This window comes from Ailuropoda melanoleuca, chromosome 8 (genome assembly GCF_002007445.2).
Source record: "Ailuropoda melanoleuca isolate Jingjing chromosome 8, ASM200744v2, whole genome shotgun sequence".
Classification (NCBI taxonomy): domain Eukaryota; kingdom Metazoa; phylum Chordata; class Mammalia; order Carnivora; family Ursidae; genus Ailuropoda; species Ailuropoda melanoleuca.
Window position 1 is genome coordinate 125,608,739 of NC_048225.1, and position 22,645 is coordinate 125,631,383.

The following is a 22,645-nucleotide window of genomic DNA, read 5'->3' on the forward strand; positions in this document are numbered from 1 at the left end:
CACTCAGGCTCTAGGAAGCTGGCGTGGGGCAAGGGGGCCGGTCCACACAGGGTTCCACCAAGCCCTGCCGAGAGGTGGGAACTGACAGGGCAGATAGGGGGACTCGGGTGGGAGGTTGATGTTTTCTGCCCTTAGGACACCTGCACATTTGTAGCCAACAGAAGCTCCTGAACTCCTTCGAAGTACTGGGGTGCTTTAAAGGGACTTAACATTCTTGCAGTTAAAAGCCCACAAAGCTTTACCTTTCTGAGTTCTTTTGGCAGAACCTCAATTCCGATATTAACTCTCCCCCACCAGCCCCGTGGATGTGCCCTTTGGAAAATACCAGGGTGGACCAGAAATCCCTGGGCAGACCCTTCTGGAGTCTTTCTTTCATTGTTAGCTCTGCCTATCCTAGATATTTTTGCTTTAAACTCTGGTCTGAGAGGAAACATTGGTGCATGTGGGGTGGGATGGGGAGGGAGTTTGGCAAAGCGGCATGTCACCTTTTCCAACCAGGCTCCGAACATTACCTCATTCTGACTCCCCTTCATCATTCTATTGGAACAGGGCTGCTCACAGTGAGAAGCAGGGAGGTTGCTCACGGTCGGGGCAAGGGTATGAATTCATTATGACCCTTTCTAAGGTTTGCTCAATTCGAGAAGCTTGCTAGGAATAAGAGCTCCATGACATTGTGGGGGTGGGAGGTTGGGGGTGAAGCAGGGAGGGGATGTGTGTCCCAGTGGGCACTGAACTGCGATTTGTTGAAATATTTGATGAGGATTCAGTGTAGGCAGCTGCTCAGGTGAGACTTACTACCAGTGAGGACTGAAGCCCGTGGACAGCCCCCATACCTGATTGCAGCCAATCGTTTCCGTTGTAGACCTTGGAATTTGAAGACCTTGGCTTAAGAAAACCTCCTTGAATTTGAGCCGCTTACTTATAACCACAAGGTGGTTTTATGTGTCCTCCAGATGGGAAAATGATGAGAAAGTCCATGGTGTGGCTCTGCACAGAGACATAGCCTGGGTCCGCTCTGCGTTCTGTTTCCTCCGTGTGCAGGAAAGGTGCCTGGCTGTGAAGTGAGGAAAGGAATGGGCCCGAACGGTCAGTCCCTGTCCAGCGCACCCAGGGCGGCTGTGGGCCATCAGCTGGGGCTGACGCCGACTTGTGCTGCCCCAGGAGAGAGGATGGACTGAACTTTCCAGCTGGTGGAGTCCTTCAGAGAGTGGACGCTTCCCCTGTGTCTTAGCTGGGAGCTGCATCTCGGCCAGGTAGGTAAAGGTCCCTGCTAACTCTACCACTCAAGGGAACTGGAAGCTTCCACATACTCACATGTCAGCCAGCCTCCAGCTACCCCAGGCTCTGAGGGGTGGTGTCCTAGGGACTTGGAGAAGGACATCACAAGCACGGGGGGCAAGATTTCTCACATTGGTAAAAATTTCTTTATATGAGATATTAGCTTTCTTCTTAATACATGAGACATAACTTCTGATTTATGAATATCATAACTTCTGTATTGTAATGATACGTAGCATGTACAATAGAAATCGGTGCTTTTTTTTTTTATAAAGTCACTTCACTGGAGGACTCAAATGCTTCAGCAGTCCTCGAGCTGGTCATTAATTACAAGGTATGCGGGCAAGATGTGCCTTATTTATTATTGTATTCTCAGTGCCTGAAATATGGTAGGCATTTGATGGATATGTTTAAAGAATTAATGCTGACTTAGATTGGCTATAAATTATGTAGATGGGAGAGAAAGAAATGTAGCTTCCAGGAATCAGGAACACATGCGTTAATCCGTGCGCTTTACAAATAGTCATCGGGCTCCTGCTTCCTGCCACCGGCCATGTCCTAGGGCCCACAATCCACAATAGCATCGCCCGCTTCCCGCGGTGGGTGCGTGTTCCTGTGGCAGAGAGAAAGGAGAGATGGGCAGGTACCGTTATGATATTGTTGTAGGTAGAGGTACCGGTGGGAGGAACTTAACTGAGGATAAGAGGTAGACCCATGTGAGGCACAGCGATCACAGAAGACTTTCAGAGGAGGAGATGTTTAGGTGAAGAATGAATGAAACCAGAGAGCTCAATTAGACCCAGAGGGTCGACATTCCACACAGAAAAAGAACCAGAGCAGAGACCCTCAAGTGGGCACCAGCTAGATGGCTTTGGAGGACAGCACCAAGGTCAGTGTGGTTGGGGTGGAGGGAGAGATGGGGAGACCGGTTCAGACATTAATATGGGGCACGTCCCAGAGGGTGACGCTCTCGGCCCCGTCACGCCCAACTTGGCCTTGTAAAGTCAGGCCAGTATTTGCTCGCTTTACTTGCCAGCAATGAAATTCATAGGTCACGTAAGCTTCCTGTGCACAAAATTAAATCAACATAATATCCTCATTGTGATAGAAGACAACAATAAAAGGAAATCAGTTTGTAATAATTGATTTGTACGTTACACTAGCAGTCTTGTACCGACATGACGAATCACCCTCAGAGCAACGGCCGGGAATATGTGTGTGCAGAGCAGTGCAGGTGTGCCTCCTGGTCGACTCAGCTATCACGAGGGATGACGAGTACCAGCAGTGCTGTGACTTTCCAAACTGGTGGACGCTGTCGATAAATTTGTGATCCAAACAAATCCAATCTTCTCGCCAATATTGCGGCATTTTGCATTCATGGATATTTTAGGCCGTTTTCAACCATGCAGAAAGCTCTCTGTATTTATATGTAAAAAAAAGTTAGATTCGAGGCCCAGATACCAACAGCTAGCTTTTCAGTAGGTCGTTCAAAAGAAATGCACAACACGAGGCAAGTCTGCATTACCTGAGATGCACCTGCCCCTTGCAGGGCAGGACACGCAAGCCCCAGGTACCCTTCCTCTCTACAGCGAGTCACGTGCCCAGTCTTTAGCAAAACAAAAATTACACCAGATTTTCAAAACGCTTCCTCGGGGCAATTCCAGACCCACCGGCCAGTGCTGGCTTGAGGCTTGTAGGTCAGGCTTTCCTTCATGTTAGTGGCAACCATCAGTGGGTTTGAGCAGAGGAGCGTTGGAACCTCATTTACACGTTACAAGGGTCATTTTGCCTGCGGGTGAAGAACAGCGTGGTTGGGACAGGGGCTTGTTTGCAGGTCTGCTGGACGCAAAGCCTTCTAGAAGCTGCGAGGTGAGGCACCATGGTTCCCAAGTAGCGGTGCTGGTGCCACCAGCCGTGGAGGGTTTTATCACAATATCCTCCCAGAAAAGTGATTTATCATCTCTGGAGAGCTGAGCTGGCATGGATCACTTACATTTTGTCTGAGAACTAATTACTTTTATTTATTGCCATTACAATGGTTGTCACCTACTAGCAAAAATGCGTTTTGTTTGTGTTTAAAAGCCGTAGCAAATGGAACTTACTCTCCCCCAAACATTATTTCGGTGTTTACGTCCTCAGTCATTTCTATAAATTATCATGGAACAGGATGTCTGTAAACTTCGCTGTGCCCTCCCTGGGAGCTGGATCTTTCTGCTTCTGTGATGGTGATGCTGTTTCACTGAGAACTCTGAGAAGGGGTCCCTCGACAGAGCGGTGGTGGGACATGGATATGATACGAGGCACAGGAACCGCGAACTCAGTGGAGGAGGTGACAGCCTGGGATCAGCGGACTTGGGACTCGGTCTGAGGTCTTGCTGTTTGCTGGCTGTATGACCCGGGCGTGCACTAGGCCTCTTGAGCCCTGATTTCCTCATCTAGAGATGAGCTGAATAATACCTAGAATTAAATAAGGTAAAATGTCAAAGTGTCTGGATGGCTAGATACACAGTAGGGGCCAAAACACATGCTGTTTCCTTTGTTTGTGGACAGTGTTCCAGCCATTAGGCTGGTTTCCTGGAGACCGTGGTGAGGATGTGGGGGACTTGGCCACCGGCCACATGTCGCTGTCCCTTGGAAATGCCTGGGCATCGTGGAGTGCCAGGGGGAGTAGAGAAGCACAGTTACCCTCTGAGACCACGTCCACTCACTGCGGTCGCTGTGGGGGTCCCGCCTTTCTCTCTGGGGCTGAGCTTGGAGACTGTGCAGGGATCCTCGTGCAGCCTGGGGAAAAGCCTCCACAGGCCTGTGGAGAGGCCCTTGTGAAGCCTCTTTGGCAAGCAGTGCCAGGCTTTAAAGCAGGGATGAGGCAAGTCCATCCGCATGGTGTGGGGAGGGGAGCCCAGGGTGTGGCTCCGGGTTCCTGGCCCTTCCTGGGAGCGTTCCTCCCGCAGACCCACCTCCCTCCTGAGTCTGGGAGGAGTGTCACCTGGGAATCGCTAACCGCCCCTCATAATCTTTTCTTTCTTTTCCTACATCTATGGGCCACTTTGGAGGAGAGAAATGGCTGCGTCCAGAATTGCAGACAATTTAGAACCAATTTTATTTATTTTGAAGGAATACAAAATTTTTTTCTTTTCTGATTATGTACAAACTTCTAACAGTGTTTTCAAAATTTTTGTACTTCAGCGTGCTCCTAACAGCAGAGGAGAGTGACTGCTGACCCCCAGGGGTCAGGACCAAAGGCCAAGCAGGGCATTTCCCTGAAGTCTTAATGCTTTACGCTACATTCTAGTACAAATTTTGGTTCTACTCCCTATGGCTGCACTTTTTAAGCACAAAAATAATTAGCTGACCTTGAATCTGATAGTAAAAGTGTTGCCTGGCGTGCCCCACATGGGTGCCTGGCATACCCCAGTTACAAAAGAAAAGAAATAAATTAATATTAAAAATGAGCTGTGACCCCTGAGCACCCACTCAGAGATGAAGGGGAGATAGTCTGGAGACAGGTTAAGGGGCTAGAGACCTGGCAGGGAATGCGCATGACTTCATTAATCACTCAACAAACATTTATTGAATACCTGCTACGTGCCAAGCACTGAACTAGGTCCTGGGACACACTGACGAGCAGAAGACACAAATGCTCACACAGAAAATTGGGCTGTGAGTGAAGGGGTGATCCACGGGGCGGGCAGGTCTGAGGCGGGGGAGCTGAGCTCTTCAGACAGGCCGGGAAGCTTCTTCTAGGCAGTGGCTCTGGAGTAGAGTCCAAAAGATCAGTGGGAAACGGTGAGGCAGAGAATGAAGGAGGAAGGAGCTTCCCGGACCGAGGACCAGGGAGCTCAAGGTGTCATGGTGGCAGAGAGAACAGATAAGGAGAGGCGAGGTGGTCTCACCAGGGAGAGGGAGGTGGAAGGTGGTGTAAGTGGAGTCGGAGAGAGACGCAGAGTTGGAGGGAGCCTGACCCCACACGGCTGCGTAGGAACTCTAGCGGGATTTGTCCTTTTCTGAAAGACGGAGGGAAACCACTGGAGATTTTTAAGCCAAAGATTGCATGATTAAATTTGCATTTTAGGAAGATGGCTTTTACTGCAGCTCAGAGAACAGCCTGGAAGGCGCCCGGGGAGATGCCAGAGCTGAAGGAGAGTTGCTAGCCGTGGGGCGTGGCACAGCTCCGAGGAGGGTGGTGGAGACAGAGCAGAGAAGCTGGGGTGTAGGGATGTGTAGGAGCCAAAATGTGCAGGATTTGGTGACAGAGTGGAAACGGCAGAAAGAGGAAGGAGTTGCCCAGGACGGCGCCACGATTTCTGGCTCGCGTCCCACTGACCAAGATGAGGAACAGGTAAGAAGAGCAGGTTCAGGGCAGAAAAAGGTGAGCCCAGCTTTGGGCTTCTCCTTTGGAGGTGCTTTGGAGACCTCCAAGAGACGTCGGGTGTGTGTGAGGTCGGGAGCTGGACCCGGGTCTGAAATGGCGATCTGATCTGGGGAGTCCTCTGCATGTTGGGAGCCAGACGTTTGCATGAGGCCAGCTGGCGGAAGGTGCAGAGTGAGGGGGCCAGCGACGAGCTCAGAGGACTCCAACATTGAGGAGAGAGAGCGAAGTCGTACAGGAGGGGTAAGACGGAGAGCAGAACCGCACCACCCCCAAAGCCCAGGGAGTGTCCAGGGAGGGGCCGTGGAGGGGCGCCACGTGTTACTGCCATGTCCAGAATGGTCATAACCCAAGTCAATGTTAGATTAAGTGGCATGGAAGTCGGTGGTGAGAGCGGTCTGGGTGTCTGTGGAGCGTCAGGGCAAGAAACCAGACGGGAGTGGACGGCAGCCCAGCCGTGAGGGAGGTGACCAGGTTGAGGCAACTCTCAGAAGTGTGGCGGAGAAGCTGATGAGTGGGAAGACAGGGGCACCCAACAAGAAGAATGACCTTTTTTGTTTTCTTTAAAATGTCCAATTACGGACACTTTCACACGTAAACCAACCAGATGGGATGGTATGGGATGGTGAACCCTCCCAGAGCCATCTCTCCGTCTGGACAGTGATTGGCTCAGACCGTGCCACTGAGTTCGTGTTTTAGCAGCAGGGACTTGAGCCCCTTGAAATCCACAGGGAAGGAAATCATGGCGAAGGAGAGTTTGAATATTCTAGAGAGAGAGAAGTGAAGCACGGGTGGTAGCCAGGGTCTGTGAGAAGGTGGAGGGGAATAAGAAGCCGTGTACCCACGAAGGGTTACCTTGGGGAAGCTGGCAGGTGTTCCTTTCTCGCGGCAGCGTGGACCACGTGAAATGCAGGGGTGTGCAGGTGCAGGCTGGCCTGCCCGAGGTCGGGAAGAGAAGAGATTGCATCTGACCCCCGAGGTGGCTCCTCCTCGTCCTGCAAGGCCCCTTCCTTCCTTTAAATCAAGGTGTCGTGTCATCTTCAGGGGCGATGGGAAGAGGAGGGCGTTGGGTGTTTGGAGAGAACGTGGAACGTCGGGTTAGTCATTGTGGAGATGTGTGGAATATTTACTAGACGGTTTCCAAGGCCCATTTGGAGGAGATGGATTGGCCCTGAGAAACAGACTCACTTCGCATATGTCTACGTGCATATTTGTACACCCGCGTTAATGTTTGCTTGCATAATATAGTGCTGTTGCTACCCGGCTGTCTAGCAGAGGAATGTGTCTCTGCGCATGGGTGTGTGTGTTTTACAGAGGACATGGATTCCACAGTCTCCCGAGCGTGTGAGCAGCATGCAGAGCTCTCGAAAGGGAGATGATTAGTGTAGACGTGACTTCGGGACTTCGGCGCCTATGTTTTGCATCGATTGTTTCCGGGCGCCACCTGCTGGAAGGCCCGCGCCACATCACCGGCTGGGTTTTTCCAGCGCAAACTCTAGACTCCTTCTCTGGAAAGTCCACGTTCTTGCAGATGGCATTTCCCCCTGGTATGTGAGCTCCGCTTCTTAGATGCTCCTGTATGTTCCTCACTTGTGTGTTAAAGCAGGAACACAAAGATGCGTTCTTTTCTGACTCGGTTTTGGCCAGAGACCACATCTGCCCTGTTTCAGTACATTTGTCGTCTGTAAGCCTCGTCTGTGTCCATATATGAACAAAGAAGAATAAAATGTTAGACTTACCTGGAAGAGCATTAGTAAGAAACAGATCATTGGTTAAAGGCATGGGAAGTATAGTTGCTATGGAAACCAACTTTGTCCCGATTATGAGATGTCGTATTTAGCAGTCCCTCAAATCTGGATTTAGTCCCCAGCACTGCCTATTCCAAATCCTCCTCCTCTTGGTTCCTTAGCTAAAATACATGTTTCTTCGCAGTTTCCAAGTTGACCCTTCAGGACCCTTCTGGTCTGCTGTAAATGGTCTTTTTTGTAGTCTCACTGGCCCAGAGCGCCATGTCCATTAAAGCTTTTTCTCCACGAGGCGTTCAGGTCACACCACGAAACTGCTCTTGGTTTCTAGGTTTTCATTCAGTAATTTCTTTCCTTCAAATTAACTTATGCTATGGGAGAATTCAGGGATAAATCACTCTAATTGCTTCCTCTCCTTTAATTCAGTCAATAACTCTTAATTATGGTCATTTTACATATACAAATTCAGTCATGATTCATAGGGAATTCAGAGAAATGCCAGACTGAAGTACTGAGTCATTCACAAGAAAAGCAGTGTGCATTCATTCACTCAGGCGGTCTTCATGAGACGCTTACTCTGTGTCAGAAGTTTTGGAAGCCCGTGGGGATATCAGGGGAGCAAGACAGTCCTGACTGGTCTTTGCAGAGCTTTCTATACAGTGTGGAAAACACTGATGAGGTCATCCCAGAAGACTTCTGGTGAGTTCTCTGGTAGGGGAAGTCCAGAGAATGTTGTGGAATACCTGGAAGCTAGAGAGTTATGGAGGGCTTCCTGGAAGAAGGGGTATTAACCCATGGCAGAAGGGGAGAACAAAATGATGCCAGGAGGGCTATGGGGCAGAAGCCTAATGGTGAGAGCCAGATGATGGAGAGGCTGATAAACCTTTTCAAGGTGTTTGGATTTTTTTTAACAATAAGTCTAGTTAATATCCATCCCTATGCATAATTATAATTTCTATTTTCTTGTGATAAGAACTTTTAAGATCCACTCTTTTAGCAACTTTTAAATATATGGTACAATATTATTGACTATACTCACCATGCTGTAGATTACATCCCCGGGATTTTTTTATTTTGTAACTGGAAATTTGTAACCTTTGACCACCTTTATCCATTTCGCCCACCCTGGCTCCCACCTCTGGATTTTATTCCAAGATTTTATCTTAGGAGCAAATACCAGTCAATGAAAGATTTTAAGTATGTGTGTGTAAGGGGGTTGGTGGCCACTCTTAGATTATATGTTAGAAAAGTTATTCTAGCTGAAATGTGGAGCAGGACTGATGGGAACACAGACTGGACATGAGTTCAAAGGTAGGTGTGGTGTGGCCCTGGCTTCTACTGGAGCAGGGGAGCCCGAGAGAAGTGAATGCAGCCGAGAGAGGTTACATGGATTAGACTTGCTGGAAATCGGTTGTAAGGAGTACGGGAAGGAGAAGAACCTAGTTTTCTGTCTTGAGTAGAGGGGCAAATGGCAGTTTCATTTAGTGAAACAGGGAGTACTGGACGCGAGGTAGATTCTCAGAATGGCCAGGGGGAGGAGTGTTTCCCCTTTGGGCGTGCTGAATTTGGGACATCGAATGCATGGAGGCAGATATGTCAGTGAACGCCTGGAGGTAGAAGCCTGGTGCTCTGAAGGGAAGTCTGGGCTGGAGACGCAAGTTAGGAGTCACCCTCCTGTTGAGGGTAAATTGGTGTTTTGGAAGTGGTCAACAGCTCCCAGAATGCAGAGGGAGCAGGAAGAGCAGCCAGGAAGGAGCCCTGAGGCCCCCCGTTGTTAAGGAATCGTTAGAGGAGTCAGAAGCCAGCTGATGAGACCAGTCAGGGGGGAGAGAACCAGGAGAGCCACTGTGGAGCCACGTGGGAGAAGCTTCTGGAAAGGGTGCACGTGGCACAGCGTGCATGTTGCTGAGAAGGACGAATGTGGGATTTAGTAATGGGTGGCCCCTGTCAGGTGGGGTCCTAGTGGAGTGACTGTGGGCTTCAGGGAGTTCACAGTGAGTAGAGGTGAGCAAGTGAAGACAGTGAGTTTATAAAGTTAAACTGCCTCTTGTGAATCGGAGGCTAGGGGTGAGGTGGGAGCTGGAGGGGCCGGTGTGATGAGGGAGTGCTGTTCTGTTTTTGGAAAGGGGTGGTTGAGAGTGTTTCACTACTCATGGAAGTTATCGCACAAAGAACGGAAGACTGAGGGATCAAGAGGGAATAGTCGTAGGGAGTGGAGTCCCTAAGAAGGCAGCCAGAGTTAATCAGTTATCGTGCCCTTCCTTATGCGGGAACTGTTCTAAGAGCATTGTCCCATTTACACAGCCTCACGGAGAGAGGGACTGCTGTTAGGATCCCATTTTTTGAGTTGGGGAAACTGAGGCACAGTTGGGCACTAGGAGGAACCAAGGCCGCGCGGGAAGTGGCAGAGCTGGGATTCATACCCGAGTGTTTGTCTTGAGACTCGTAGCGTTAGTCGTGAGGCCTTGTTGTGGGATCCACAGCTGGAGATGTAGGAGATGTCCCACCCTACCCTGGTGACTGAAGAGGGTGGGGATGGAAGCAGGTGTCAGCTTGGTGGGTGTTACTCGTGTCCTAGAAATGCCCTGACAGTTTACCCCAATCTTGGTGGCTTACAAACCACAGGGGTTTATTCTCCTGCAGTTTTGGAGGCTGGAAGTCTAAACAGGTCATCAAGGTCTGACTTCCCAAGAAGGGGCTCCCTGGCATGGGGCTGCACGCCTCCACTGTCTGCCTCTGTCTTCACGAGGCCAGCTTCTCCGTGTCCCAAACCTCTCTCAGCCTTACTCCTAGAGAGACACCTGCTGTGGGAACTAAGGCTCACCCTAAATCCAGGGTGGATCTCATCTTGAGATCCTTAATTTAATTATACCTGCAAAGACACTTTCTCCAAATAAGGTCACATCCACGAGTTTGAAGATCTGGGCACATCCTGGGGGGCCACGATGTGACCCGCTGCAGCTAGAGAATCGAGGGAGCCCTGCCTAAGGGATTCCAAATCCTCTGTGAAGGAGGAACATGAATAATTTTCTGAGAGTGAACTCAGATGTAGAGGGATCAGGTTTCTGAGGAGAATGAAGAAATCTTGCAGTAATTATTGCTGGCATCTGGAGTCGGGTCGGTAGGAAACTCTGCACGTTTGTGCAAAACGAGTCGGCTCTCACGCACTTACCATCCTGTGATCTCCTCTAGCTGCAATGAGCCACCTGGGGACACAGGCGGAGAGCTGACCATTGACACAACTGAGTTACGGTGTGAGGGGACAGGGTGTGAATGCCAAGGAAGGGCAAAGACAGACAAGGTTTAGGATGTTGGCAAGTGGTGGTTTTCTAGAGAAGGCCATAGACGTGAGGGCTGATGTGCATGGAAGTGAAGTCAGAAGGTGTGAATGGGTGGGTCACAGCAGACATGGCCTTGGAGGACTCGGTGAACTGGTGGTCCTGATACAGGTCATTCTCAGAGCATGTGGGTGAGCCAGCTGTCCTCATACAGGTCATTCTCAGAGCCTGCGGGTGGTCTGGCTGTCCTGATACACGTCATTCTCAGAGCGTGCGGGTGGACCAGCTGTCCTCATATAGGTCATTCTCAGAGCGTGCGGGTGGACCGGCTGTCCTCATACAGGTCATTCTCAGAGCATGCGGGTAAGCTGGCTGTCCTCATACAGGTCATTCTCAGAGCATGAGGGTGGACCAGCTGTCCTCATACAGGTCATTCTCAGAGCCTGCGGGTGGACCAGCTGTCCTCATACAGGTCATTCTCAGAGCATGTGGGTGGACCAGCTGTCCTCATACAGGTTATTCTCAGAGCATGCGGGTAAGCTGGCTGTCCTCATACAGGTCATTCTCAGAGCATGCGGGTGGACCAGCTGTCCTCATACAGGTCATTCTCAGAGCATGCGGGTGGACCAGCTGTCCTCATACAGGTCATTCTCAGAGCATGCGGGTGGACCAGCTGTCCTCATACAGGTCATTCTCAGAGCATGCGGGTGGACCAGCTGTCCTCATACAGGTCATTCTCAGAGCATGCGGGTGGACCAGCTGTCCTCATACAGGTCATTCTCAGAGCATGCGGGTGGACCAGCTGTCCTCATACAGGTCATTCTCAGAGCATGCGGGTGGACCAGCTGTCCTCATACAGGTCATTCTCAGAGCATGCGGGTGGACCAGCTGTCCTCATACAGGTCATTCTCAGAGCATGCGGGTGGACCAGCTGTCCTCATACAGGTCATTCTCAGAGCATGCGGGTGGACCAGCTGTCCTCATACAGGTCATTCTCAGAGCATGCGGGTAAGCTGGCTGTCCTCATACAGGTCATTCTCAGAGCATGCGGGTGGACCGGCTCTCCTCATACAGGTCATTCTCAGAACATGCGGGTGGACCAGCTGTTCTCATACAGGTCATTTTCAGAGCCTGTGGGTGGACAAGCTGTCCTGATACAGGTCATTCTCAGAGCATGTGGGTGGACCAGCTGTCCTCATACAGGTTATTCTCAGAGCGTGTGGGTGNTTCAGAGCCTGTGGGTGGACAAGCTGTCCTCATACAGGTCATTCTCAGAGCATGTGGGTGGACCAGCTGTCCTCATACAGGTTATTCTCAGAGCGTGTGGGTGGACTGGCTGTCCTGATACAGGTCATTCTCAGAGCGTGCGGGTGGACCGGCTGTCCTTATACAGGTCATTCTCAGAGCATGTGGGTAAGCCGGCTGTCCTGATACAGGTCATTCTCAGAGTATGCGGGTAAGCTGGCTGTCCTGATACAGGTCATTCTCAGAGCCTGCAGGTGGACAGCTGTCTTGATACAGGTTATTCTCAGTCTGTGGGTGTACCGGCTGTCCTAATACAGGTTATCCTCAGAGCATGCGGGTGGACCGGCTGTCCTGACACAGGTCATTCTCAGAGCGTGCGGATAAGCCGGCTGTCCTCATAGAGGTCATTCTCAGAGCGTGCGGGTAGACCGGCTGTCCTGACACAGGTCATTCTCAGAGCATGCGGATAAGCCGGCTGTCCTGATACAGGTTATTCTCAGAGCGTGTGGGTGGACCGGCTGTCCTGATACAGGTCATTCTCAGAGCATCCGGGTGAACCGGCTGTACTGACACAGGTCATTCTCAGAGCGTGCGGGTAAGCCGGCTGTCCTCATACAGGTCATTCTCAGATCATGCGGGTGGACCAGCTGTCCTGGTACAGGTCATTCTCAGAGCGTGCGGGTGGACCGGCTGTCCTGGTACAGGTCATTCTCCGAGCGTGCGGGTGGACCGGCTGTCCTGGTAGAGATCAATTTTAGAGCGTGCGGGTGGAACGGCTCTCCTGGTACAGGTCATTCTCAGAGCGTGCGGGTGAACCGGCTGTCCTGGTACAGGTCATTCTCCGAGCGTGCGGGTGGACCGGCTGTTCTCATACAGGTCATTCTCAGATCATGCGGGTGGACCGGCTGTCCTGGTACAGGTCATTCTCTGAGCGTGCGGGTGGACCAGCTGTCCTGGTACAGGTCATTCTCAGAGCGTGCGGGTGGACCGGCTGTCCTGGTACAGGTCATTCTCCGAGCGTGCGGGTGGACCGGCTTCCCTGGTACAGGTCATTCTCAGAGCGTGCGGGTGGACCGGCTCTACTGATAAAGGTTATTCTCAGAGCATGCGGGAAGCCAGCTGTTCTCATACAGGTCATTCTCAGAGCATGCGAGTAAACCGGCTGTCCTGATACAGGTCATTCTCAGAGCATGCGGGTGAGCCGGATGTCCTGATACAGGCTATTCTCAGAGCACGCGGGTGAACCGGCTGTCCTGATACAGGTCATTCTGGGAGCATGCGGGTAAGCCAGCTGTCCTGATACATGTTATTCTCAGAGCCTGTGGGTGTACCGGCTGTCCTAATACAGGTTATCCTCAGAGCATGCAGGTGGACCGGCTGTCCTGATACAGGTCATTCTCAGAGTGTGCCGGTGAGCTGGGTATCTGATACAGGTTATTCTCAGAGCATTTGGGTGGACCGGCTATCTCCATACAGGTCATTCTCAGAGCCTGCAGGTGGATGGCTGTCCTAATACAGGTCATTCTCAGAGCGTGCGTGTGGACCGGCTGTCCTCATACAGGACATTCTCAGAGCCTGCAGGTGGACTGGCTGTCCTGATACAGGTCATTCTCAGAGTGTGCGGCTGGACCCGCTGTCCTGGTACAGGTCATTCTCAGAGTATTGGGTTGTATTTTTTTACATGAGGAAAAGAACCTGGTTGCAGCAGAAGTAAAGAGAAGGTCGAGAGTGGTGGAAAAGTCAAACAAAGGAGAAGGCAGGAGTCTTGACAGGCCATCGTGTGGACACAGAGCCCACGGGACAGTGGAAAGGCCAGGGTGGAGGAAGCTTCTAAGGGTATGGCATTGGACTGGCTCCAGGACCGCAGGCAGCCAGAGGAGCAGCTGAGGCTGGCCGCAGTGATTGCCTTGGGACTCCGTTCATCCCTATAGGTCGTCCAGAGACAGAACCGATGGGGTGAGTGTGTGTGTGTGTGTGTGTGTGAGAGAGAGCGATACAGAGAGACAGAGAGAGATAGAGAGATGAGGGGATGTCTAGGAGGAGGGAGGAAGAGAGATTTAGTATAAGGAATTGACCCCCACATGACAGAGACTGAGTTCAGACCAAGGAGAGCCGGTTGTATAATTCTAGTCTGAGTCCGAGGGTCGGGAGTCAGGGATGTAAGTTCCAGTTCAAGTACAAATTCAAAAGGCAGGAGGCCGATGTTTTGGCTCCAAGTCAGGCAGAGAAGAATAACTCTGCCTTATTCTGCCTTTTATTCTACTTAGACCTTTGATCGGACGAGGCTCCCTCACACGGGGGAGGGCAGTCTGCTTTACTCAGTCCGCCCATTCAAACGTTAATCTCATCCACGCACACCAGAATAATGTTTGACTAAATATCTGGGCACTCATGACTCAGTCAAGTTGACCCATGAAATTAACCATCACAAGTGCCTTGATTACATGTATCATCTTAATATATTGGTCTTAGTCTCCTCAATTATAAAATGAAGCGTGAACAAGATTATCTCTAAAGGTCCTTCTAATTATAACTTTTGTGTTTTAAAGCAGGATTCCAAGTCCTTGGTGTGGAAACATCTTAACAGAGTATAATTCAGAAATGGCCCCTGTGAATCCACAGATCTTAGAAACTGATGATTATACTCAGGGTCTGACTGTTACTCTCTCCTTACCTGCCTTTTTTTCCCCCCCAATCATAAAGGTTTGATAGAACACCTTTAACAGTGCAGCTCTAGGAGCCTCTCATTAACACACAGTTCCAGAAGGTTCCAGGACGGCGGGTCCCAGCTCTGGTTGTAGAAGCTCTGCTTTCACTGAACGTAGATGATGGCTGGAGCTGTCCCTTCTCAGGTGAGTTTCTCGTACAGGTTCCCTTAGCAGACTTGCCCTCGGGAATGCGATCCAAGTCACTACTGAGGCTTGAAGTCTTTCCCTTTGTTTAACAGGTGTGTGTGCCTGAGATAAAGCCGCCCCCCCCACCAGAGGCAGAGCCTGGGATGAGATGGCACTTGGCAGTGGGGCACGTGGGTCTGCCTTGGGCTTCAGGACAGGACAGCGTACCCAGAGCAGCATTAGTGTCCTTGGTGCGCACAGTTCCAGCTGGAGGGGTTCCACGGAGAGCAGCCACAACGGTCAGTGTCTTCCCAGGTTGGGACAATTTGTCTTTCCTGCCCTCGGAGTGCCCTTCCTCCATTTCTTCACCTGATGGCTTAACACATCCCCTAAAGTCCAGACTCCTCTGTGTGGCCTTTCTCTACTTCCCTCCCCTCCTGTGGCGTCCGGACCAGGGGCCCTGCCTCTGTCACAGCCCAGGGCGCTCCTGCCGTGGAGCTCTCCACGCAGAACTGCGTGTCCTTTATTTCTGTCTCCCCCACACAATGACTAACACAGAAGATGTGCTGCATTGATTGAGACGGAAGTCATTTTATTGTGGGCTTGGATGAATCTGTCCTTCTCTCGGTTGTTGCCACATCGAGCAGCTCTTTGATGCAGGTCACGGTGCTGGCAGCTGGAAGAGTCATGATAAACACGACCCATGAGGTCCTGACCCTCGCGAGGCGTGTGTGCAAGCAGCAGAAACTGGCTAGACGGAAGGGAAAGCCGCGGGGAACAAGAAAGGGAGTGGCTGCCATCTGTAATTAGGGAATAAGTAAGAGACTGACAGGTGTCCCTACTTCAGTGAAGAGGAACACAGAGCCTTTGTCCGTTGGTGACGTGGGAGGTAACTAGGGGATTCTTCAGCAGCGGTGCGGGGTGGAGAAAAGGGTCCCCCTGCCCCGAGAGGCACGTGGGCTTGTGCAGGGACCTGCCCTGGTCCCCTGGTCCCCACCCAGAGCGCGCGGCGGGGGAGGGGAAGTGCAGCAGGAGCGTCGTGAGTGGAGGGGACGGTACCGTCCGGGATAACATAATGGCAGGAAAGACACAAGGATGTAGGTTTGAGGTGTTTTAAGATAAACTCTGGTTTGGATTTGCTGATGTGACCAGGTTTGTGGGCGTGGACGGTAAAACAGGAGGCAGGCGTGTCTCTGAGGTCAGTGATGGGTGGCCATGCACCGATCTGGGGAGACCTGGGAGGAGAGAGGCTTCAGAGGTGGGTTAGACATGGGACGTGGGGCTGTGCACCCAGCGGTGCTATTTCCTCACCGAGATGAGGTGACATCCTTCACCGGGTGAGCGTCCATTCTCCTCGGGACCGCGACGCTGCCTTGCCAGGTAGGGATAATCGCCTGTCTCGTCGGTCGCTACTTCTTGGATTTCTGCTTCTTTCTGGCACCAGTGGATTCCTGTTCGTCTGCGCTTTTTGTTTTCTGAAAGTTGTTGGTTGTGCTAGTTCCTATTTGCTTTGTTTTGTGTTTTTTTGATGAGATTTAAAATTCTGTGGCCGCGCCTGGGTCAGCATATCATGTTCTGGGGGCGAGAGCCGGCAGGGCGGTGGGCTGTGTGACATGGGAGACCCGATCGTCGGGGTTGACACGGGTCTTCTTGAAGGTTCGGAGGAGACAGGTGTTGGAGAAAGAGACTGTGTAAGCACCATGTAGAGAAAAGGGATGGAGGTGAGTGTAGACAGAGGCCCAGTTTTGCCACGCACTGCACGAAAAGTGACATCATCTCCACCCTCCACAGACTTTGGGTCTGGATGCCGCGACTCTGGAGTCCGCTCCGGTGTGCTTGCTGGGCTCAGGTCAGCGTGCACGAGAGTGGGGCTGCCCAAGGGGCCCGTGCTTATCGGGGTTACATTAATTCTTTACTGTGAAATAAATTATTCATACCCAATGATGTATATAAAATATATACACAGTAAAAAGCACGTAATTACAATCATAAAATAAACAGTCAAGTCTCAACTAGTCAGCTGAAAATGAGAACACTGCCCGTTCCTTTGACAGCTCTTGGGTTTTCACCCCCAGCCCGTGTGGGCGACCCTCGCCCCCTTAGCTTTCTGTATGGTTAGATCTCAAATGCAGCTATCCCGAAATACTCTGTTACCTAGCTTTGCTTATTTTTAAACTTCTTATAAATGGACATATATTCTCTTTGTTCCCTCGTGATTATATTTTCTGAGATTTACCCAGGCTTTTAGAGGTCAACACTTAACTTACGTTTATGGATATATGCTGCTCCATGGTAGGAAAATACCACAATTTACTCCTACATCCTGCCTTTGATGGGCACGTGGCCGTTTCCACGCTTTGTCATTTATAAACAAGTAGTCTTCTGTCTCCTGGAGTGAGAGTTTTCAGATTGTATACTTGGGAATGAGATCGCTGAATCTTCGGTGATACTCCTATCTCCAGGGTATGCTTCATTGCTTTCGAAGTGATTCTCCCCGTTTCGGATTGCATTTTCATTACTGATAATCCCAGAGACTTGCAAACACGAAGCAGAGCTCCTGCCTGGTCACCCCCACAGAGAGAGCTACGGTGCAGGAAGTGGGGGGGCACACTCCAGGCCAGTGAGGCTCTGGCCGCACATTTTCCTCATTCCGTGTCTTGGTTTTCTAACGCCTGTTCTCAGACAGGAGTATCTCTTACCGCATGGAGGTGTTTGGGGGGCTTCCTGGAGGCTGAGAATGTCCGAAAGCAGGAGGTGTGGGGTTAGAAGCGGAGAAGGCAGAGGGGGTTGGGGAGTCTGGAATGCCTGTCAAGCAGTGGACGGGAGGAGGGTGACTTGCACACGTTTGCCCGTAATTCCTGGCCCAGAGTGGAAGGATTCTGCAGCTGGGAGCTGCCATAGTCACTGTGGGACTGCTGTGAGCATCTTTTATCCCGAACGTACACAGAAGTGTGGGATCACCGCCGCAAGTTGCGCTGTCCTGAAACTCGGGCCGCTGTGTTTCCTGGAACGCCGGGCGGCACCTGCCCACCCTCTCTTTCTCTGGAGGCTCAGCCATGAGCCAGTCGTGTTAGAAAAAGAGCCTCTAATCCTCACAAGACCCCTGAAGAGTAGGGATGTGCTAACTTCGGGGATGAGAACGGAGGTTCGGGGTGAGGGGTAACTTGCTTCTAGGTGGCCGAAGCAAAGTGTCCCCGCTGTCTGATTTCACCTGTGCCCTTTTCTCCTGGTATCTGCCCCTGCTCTTCAGTCTCTGGTCCTTTCTCAGCCTGTGGCCCTCGACAAGGGCTTTAGATGCAGAAGTAACCGTTCACATAAGCACTTATGTAACAGTGAAAATCCCCGTGTGGACCTCGTCCATTCTACTAAGAGCAGCGTTCCAGACCACACAGGGTTGTTCTCCCTTGACATTATTATTGTCACTGTCTTTGTATCTGTCTTCTAAGTCAGTTCTCACGGCCTGTGGGTTTAGCCGGCCCCACAGCTCACATGTGCCTACAGTTAGGCGGGTTTCGGCTTTAAAGCTTGCTTCGCTGTCTTGTGGGCCCTCTATTATTTTGCTTGTGGCCTGTTTTGCTGGCAGAGAGCACGTTCCCCTCCTCTAACGCTCGGGGCTCTCAGTGGAGGCTTTCCTGGGATGTACAAACTCACAAACTCACACGCCCCTGGCTCTGACGTTTATCTCAGAGAAGCAGTCAGGCTTGGCAGCACACCCAGCATGCCAATGTCCCGATCCCTGGGGACACTGCCATCGTGGCCTCTCAGGCCCTTCACCTGTCCAAGGACACCTCAGCCTGCTGACACGGGGGGTTAGGGGCAGAGCGAGGCCATATCACTCAAATGTGGGGAAGATAGGAACATTGGTCTCTTCCTGCTGAGGCCCGGGGCATCCTGTTGCTGCCACGTGGGATGCACCAGGAGGAAAAGTGGTTCAGAACTTTCTCCCGCACAACCTTCCTGCTGCTTCCCACGCCGGGGCCCCTCCCCTGGTTCTCCAGTGGACCCCGCAGACATTGGGAATGTCAAGGCCATGATCTGAGGAGTTGTTCTCTATGGCCAACCCCCAGACACTAAGTTGAAATGGAAAGAAATCCTAAACTCTTCTCGTAAGGGTCATGCACAGGAGGACAAATATGAAGGGCCTTTGGCTCCAGTTCTCTGTGCAGCTGGCTGCCCTGTAGTCCTGAATCCTCTGCTTTCAACCTGGGGAGAGAACCTCAGAAAATAATCAAGTTTTCTGAGGATAGCAATAGACAAGACAGCAGAGGTGTTGTGGGGTCTAGAACAGGGGCTGCAAACGTTTTTGGCAGAGGGTCAGATAGTAAATGTTTCAGGCTTTGTGGCCCTTCTGTCTCTGTGGGACATAAATCTTTGTGTGGATTTACAATCCTTTAGAAAATACAAACACCGTTCTTAGCTTGGGACCCTTACACAGCTGGACCACAGGTGGATTTACCCTGTAGCTTGCCAACCCCAGCCCTACGAGGACACCGTCAATTTTAGAGCCACAAAATAGCAGAGAACACACAGCCAGGATCTTCATGTGGTAAAATCTGAGAGGAAGCCGTGAGCAGAAATAGCAGGATCAAGCATGAGTCGTTAGGATATAGTTTCTGGAGAATAGAGTGAACGAGGGAAGGGAAAGGAAGAAGAGTGTCAGGAGCACATTTGAGCATCTGGGGAAGGGGAGTGATTGAGGCAGAGTCCCTTCTAGGTCAGTACACACCCTGCTGTGTGGCCGACCAGGTCTCTGCGGGGACTTGAGAGGGAATTTGCTCCCTTCCGTGGTCATAGCTACATCCCTCTTTCAACCATGTCCCATCACGGTCCTTCACTCACCTTCCTGCCATGTTCCAACACCATTGGTTTCGTGCTCCTTCAATCAGTTATCAGGATAAAAGAGAGAGAGAGAGGGAGGGAAGGAGGGAATCATTGTCAGTTGGCAGGGGTGGGTAGGAAGACAGCAGGAGCTGTGGGAAACTCTCTGTGGATTGAGAAGTAAATGCAGGAAACCAGCCTTGTCACTTTAATCAAAATACGAACCGTTTTCTTCCCCAGATCATCAGAAAATATTCCAGGCAGAGAAGGAGAAAAGTCAGAACATGCGCTGAGAGGTAATACGAGTCCAAGAGAAAATGAGGAAGGACACTCACGTGCTAGCCCAGGGGGAGCACAGGTGGACAGGCTACTCTCTGCTAGAGGATAATTTGAAGGACAGATTTCTAAATACCCTAGAACTAGTGGCCATCCCAAGAAAGACCCATTTCCCCAGCATTCTGGAAGAGCCTGAACCCAGAGTTAAAGTATCTTGGCTTTCGTCTTTAGCCGACTCCTTCCCAGCCGAGGCCTCCAGCCAGTTAGCTCACTTGAGTCTGTTTCCTCGTTGATAAAATGGAGATTATATGGAGTGTTTCTGCTATTTCATTCCGTTGTTTGGATTTGCACATGGATGCTAAAGCACTTTGTAAAGAGTTAAGGGCTATGATTATGACGGAGATATTATAGTTGCAGTATTTATTCATGTTTATTCGTATTTCAGTAGTCGGTCCATTTTACTTATACACCGCGAGCTGTGTACTGGGATTGACGGGTTTCCCAGGGACGACCACCTGGCAAATGTCTGCTGAATCAAACTGTGATAACATGATTCAGTCATTTCTCAGGGATCCAGTCTCTACGGTCCTCAGGTTATGAAAAGAAGAAACATTAAAACCAAATGTATCAAGGACAGGACCCAATTCACCTGTGGGCTTCCTCACCCCTGCTTAGCTGGTCCCCTAGCCGTGTCTTCAGGGAAAGCAGCAGAGTTGCCACTAACAGCGTCTGGAGAGCGTGCGGTCCCCATAAAAGCAGCCAATTCCCATCAGGAGAACACCGGAGGGGAACAAGGAATTCAGGAAGAGAGGACAGGTCTTCTGCACCTGGCTTTACTGCGGTGACGGAGGCTGGTTTATTCAGCCCAGATGTAGGGTGTTTGAGAGATGGCAGCTTGTGACCTTCCTTCCTTTGACTTCACTCCTGGTACCATGTTTCCCAAACATATATTCTTAGAACAGGATCCCAATAAGCCCTCTTGAAGACGTTATGACGTAGACAGATAAGTTTCCACCAAAAATTCACACTCCCCTTCCAAGGGCCACCTTTCCTGATGGCCTGTATCTGGATGGGCCTGGGGGCCAAGGGTACGTGAGTGGATCGATGTGTGTCTCTTACAGGCTGAGGTGGTTAAAAAGCATTTTGTCCGCTTTCTTTTTTCTTGTGTGCTGCTTACTTGACATTGATGTAAGCAGTGATGCTGGAAACCAAGTCTTGAAGATGAAATGGTCACAAAAATGGAAGGAGATGGGGCATCTGGGTCACTGTGTGGAGGAGAGCTGCCCGGTTGAGAACACCTACAATGGGACTGGAATGTGAGCAGCAAGCCACATTCCCGTGGGATTTGGGTTTTTCTGGGGCCGCAGCTATTATGATGCAGATTATTAGGGCCACTGATCTTCTCAAACCTTCCCAGATTATTCTGTTCTATGTAAGTGGGATCAGCTAGACTTTTCTATTGAGCTCGTCCACCCCCTCCTCTCCCTGGATTCTTCCTACCCTCCCTGCCGTCATGTCCTCAGACGAATAATGACAGCAGCAAAGAACAGAGGGAACAGAACAACAAGGGTTGTTTCACTCATGAATTCCTTTATTCACCCATTCGCTTCTTTCCCTCTGCATGACGGGACTGCACGGCCATAGCCCAGGGGTTGGATGGGAGCCAGGGACAGGTGTTTGCCCGCGCCTGGTCTGAGCTCTTGTGCTGGGTGGCAGGAAGGGCCGTAAGTGTCCACAGCAGGACTTCATATTGAGAGCTGAGAGGAAGAGTGTTTGTCACCGCTTTACGCCCAGGGAATTTGTTTCTTTTTCATTTCTTACGTTCCGTTTGGCAGCGTGCCCTTGAAATGTAGGATTTGTCAATGACCCTACGGTCATTACCTGGTTTATCAAATTGGCTCCGGAAGACCAGAGAGCTGTTCCCACCTAAAATCATGCCGTGTGCCTGGGGCCCAAGTTTAAATACTTGGATAGAAGAGAAACCAAGAGCCCAGGCGTTGAAGAGGCTGAAGTCACCCATACAGAGCAAAGAAATAAAAATCTAGAAAAGAAAACCAAACAGAAACAGGCGCTTACAAAGCACACCAGACTTGTCCCTGAGATCTCATAATTTTCCCACTTAAGTGCGTTGTGCTCACAGGTTCACTCCCAAGATCAAGTAGTTTGAACTTGGGGCGTTTGTAACTTGAGTAGTAGACTTTGGTAAGCCTGGTTTCTAAGCAAGAAAATCCCTCCACCATCACGTAAGTGATTAAGTGGCTTAACTGGAATGGGAAGCCGGCGTGAGGGCTCCCTCAACATCACTCGTTTATACAGGAAACAGAGAATCCCACCTGTCCTGAATAAGCCTTTCACTTTTCTGCTGCCGAACACGTGGCTCTTCGGGGAAGAGCCTCTTACTTGATGTGCCGGATTCTGACAAGCCTCTCGTTGGAATCCTGACTCTGCCACTTACTGTCTCTGGGACTTGGGGCAAGTTACCTCAGTTTCCCCGTCAGTCGTGGGGATAATCATGTGACCTACCACAGAGAGTTGCCAGAGGGATTCCATGAGCTAATAGACGTAAATCATTACAACAGTAACTGCTAAATTACAATTGCCATTGTTATTGTCCTTTTTCTGTGGTAGGTTAAATGCATTTCCTCCTTTTTGGGCTTTTCTTAGACAGGAACACTGCTGATCGTGCACTCGGACATTTTTATCAGAATACAGCTGACCCACTACGTGACTTTCAGGTATAGGACATACTGACTCGACGAGTCTGTACGTCATGCCACGCTCACACTGGACAAGCCTGTTACA

The 22,645-nt window shown here is 50.8% G+C and overlaps 1 long non-coding RNA gene across 3 annotated transcripts in view; it reads left to right on the forward strand.

Moving 5' to 3' along the window:
- LOC117803489 overlaps positions 1-22,645 on the forward strand; it is a 97,197-nt gene that overhangs the window by 40,519 nt on the left and 34,033 nt on the right. For all 3 annotated transcript variants that reach the window (XR_004627428.1, XR_004627426.1, XR_004627427.1), the window contains exons 4-6: positions 1,042-1,253; positions 14,619-14,767; positions 14,863-15,048. This is a non-coding gene — a long non-coding RNA (uncharacterized LOC117803489). The remainder of the gene's footprint in view (positions 1-1,041; positions 1,254-14,618; positions 14,768-14,862; positions 15,049-22,645) is intronic.